The sequence below is a fragment of the Pan troglodytes genome, chromosome 3 (assembly GCF_028858775.2).
Source record: "Pan troglodytes isolate AG18354 chromosome 3, NHGRI_mPanTro3-v2.0_pri, whole genome shotgun sequence".
Taxonomy (NCBI): domain Eukaryota; kingdom Metazoa; phylum Chordata; class Mammalia; order Primates; family Hominidae; genus Pan; species Pan troglodytes.
In genome coordinates, this window is record NC_072401.2 from 124,524,234 (window position 1) to 124,527,387 (window position 3,154).

Sequence of the window (3,154 nt, forward strand, 5' to 3'; positions counted from 1 at the left end):
GACTTGATGCTTCCTGTCTCCAAGAGGGTGCTTTCTGCAGACGGCTAATCACAAATACCCTATTGCTCTCAGACAGTATGTCCATATATTTGGGCAACCTTATTTCCCTCCATGCGTCCTGACTATTCTATGGTCCTGCTTGGCTGTCCGGACTGGTCTGTCTTTGGTTAGAGGCATGCAGAGAGAAGGGAGAATGTAAGGATAATGCCCCTTACAGATTCGCCATTTAAGAATTTCTCTATACAAATAACTTTCTTCCCCAGTCTGGTCTGCTTCTTGTGTTAATTCAAGGCAACTGAAGCCAGCAAATACAGAAATACTCATTTGCTAAGCTCCTATTATGTCTAAAACAATATGTTTAGCACTGTTGAGCAATTCGAAACAGAAAGACAGGAATTCTGACCCATGTTTCAGAGTTATGCCTCTCATGAGCCGTGCAAGGTCCACATACATTTGTATCTTGCCACAAGGTCAGACTTTTATTGATACTGTTTCAATCACAAAAACCATGAGCTCAATGGAGTTCCCAAGAAAGAGGTTCTCCTCAGAACTTCCCATTCACTCGGTAGTCAGAATAGCGGGCACACAGGCTCAAGCCACTCCACAAGTCAGTCAATACTGAAAACCATATGTAATAGAATACGTGGTCACTATATACATGTTAAACATTCCACAGCTCACAAAGTAACATTTAACATCAAGAGAAAAGGGAGAGAAAAAAGAGTTAATGAACCATTGCAGGGAGAACAACGAAGACAAAAAGAATCTCCTGGCTTGGCCTGGGCAGTCCCTCAGTCTCGCAAGGAAGAGTCTTTGATGTGGGCAGAGCCTTTGTAGGCAGATGCCAGGTGCTTATCGCAACTGATAGCAGGACTGCGTCGGTTGTGTTGAGCTGCTGAAGCCTTACTCTTTTTATGGCCACAGAGTCCTCTGGTGAGGACTGATAGTGGAAGAATGTGCTTGTTTGTATCCTTATCTGGTTGGATGTAGTCATTATTTGTTAAGCAAAATATCTTGTCCCTGTTGGCAAAAAGTGTCATATGAAGTATAAGATACAGTTTTTTTTTTCTAAGATGGAGTTACTTATGTCAAGGATGCTCTATACCATGCCCGTTTACTGAGCTTACCAAATAGTTCTCAAAACATCTCTGAGTGTGCACCAATTTTATTCGCACCATGGAATTGAAACTGCTTCCCCCATCTGCTTCATCCCATTTCTCTGGTACCTTTACTGTCACAGTCTTATTCTGTTTCTCTCCTAGCACTAGACCTAGCTGCTTCTTCAAACTTGAACTTCTATACCCACCCTATCTAAAGCAGTGACCCATAACTCTTCATCTTATTTTGTTTGTTGAAACATTGGTCCTTATCTGAAATCATTTTGCCATTTTATTGTTTAATCTCTGTCTTCTCCATCTAGAAAATTTCAGCTCCATGCCTTGGTCACGATGGTGCTACTGTGTCCTTAGTACCTAGAGCAGACTTAGGACCCAGTGGGAGCTCAAGAAATACTCACTGGGAGTGTAGTGACGGAGCAGGGAGAAGTGAGTGAGTCAATGAGTCTGATCTTGTAAGCACCACACCTGAAAGCTTCTGTCAGAGCCTGATTGCAGAACAGCAGGGCGTGCGTATTTCTTTGTTCTACAAGACGACATTTCTAGTAGGTGGTAGCAGGTAGTGCTATTGCTCTGTCAAAAGAGCCACACTCAAAGTCCATGTTATTTCACAGGCCCTAGGAAGTAACTTACTGGCAGAAACAAACAGGTCTTGGTTGACATAGAACTAAGTGGGAAAACAAGTGAGAACTTACCTTTGCTTTGCTCAAGGGCAGAAAGGTTTTAACAGGAAAGAAAGAAGGGACAATGAGTTAGAAATACGGAATATGGTAGAAGGGGTAATAACAGTGATAAAATAAAAGAATTATAAATTATCATGGGATGGCCACTCCAAGGACATCACATTCAAGCCTCTACCTTTGCTGTTTGCTACAATGACCCTGAGAAGTGGCCATCTTTTCTCAGTACAAGTTTCCACCATGATGGGGAGTTTCATACAGTGTCACTGATTGCAGCTAATGTTTATCTAGCATCCACTTTGTGTCATCCTGGGCTGCAAGGTGTCCTGCACAGGGTGCACACTGCATTTGCAGCGATGATGACGTGAATGGCAGCTCCTAGATCTGTGTGGCTGGGTGTCGCCAATGCCATGTGCTACCTAAGTTCACCCACACAACCCATCATGGTAGGCACATGGCAGCAAGTGGCAGGGCTGGGAGTTACACACAAAAAGTTCCTCCCTCAAATGAACTGACACCCTGACTTCATATCACAGCTTTTTTAGCCACAATCCTTAAGTGTTCCTACAGCATTTCCTATCTCTTCCGGCCTTTTCTATCTCAGTCTCTTGTTTATTTCCATCCCCCAATTTTTAAGCTCTTGTTTTAAAAGTATATATGCTGGCCGGGCGCGGTGGCTCACGCCTGTAATCCCAGCACTTTGGGAGGTCGAGGTGGGCAGATCACCTGAGGTCAGGAGTTCGAAACCAGCCTGCCCAACATGGCGAAACCCTTCTCTACTAAAAACACAAAAAATTAGCCGGGTGTAGTGGTACTTGCCTGTAATCCCAGGTACTCAGGAGGCTGAGGCAGGAGAATCGCTTGAACCTGGGAGGTGGAGGTTGCAGTGAACTGAGATTGCGCCACTGCACTCCAGCCTGGCGACAAGAGCTAAACTCCATCTCAAAAATAAATAAATAAATAAATAAACAAATAATAAACCAAAAACACAAAAAAGTATATATCTGCTTATTGTTTTTAACATTCTCCTCCCCTGAATGTAAACTCAGGTGGTAGACCGTGTGCCACCTTACTCACCATCGAATGCCCGCTTTATACACAGAAAGTATTCCATGAATATTTCTGGAAAGCCTGAATGCTCCATAGGCATTTGTGGACGGATGCCTCAATAAAATGAGCCCAGGTCTTCCAAGTATTCTTCCTATGACATGGTACCTATCCTGTCATTTTCCTGTATCATCGTTAAAGTATCATCACAGCAGGCTTGTCTCCTCCCCTTTCTGTCCAGGCTGGCGCCCAAGAATTCGTTAGCTGTGGGGCGAGGAGGCGGCTGAATGAGTTAACAAACTGCCCTTCCAG

At 43.9% G+C, this 3,154-nt stretch overlaps 1 long non-coding RNA gene across 1 annotated transcript; it reads right to left on the reverse strand.

Annotated features, from left to right (window-relative positions):
• Positions 1 to 496: 496 nt before the first annotated feature.
• On the reverse strand, positions 497 to 2,727 carry LOC134809833 (uncharacterized). The gene is made up of 3 exons (XR_010156392.1): positions 1,811 to 2,727; positions 1,517 to 1,688; positions 497 to 1,020 (listed from the first exon to the last, which is right to left on the reverse strand). It is a non-coding gene; the product is annotated as an uncharacterized LOC134809833 (long non-coding RNA).
• Between the last annotated feature and the right edge of the window lie 427 nt (positions 2,728 to 3,154).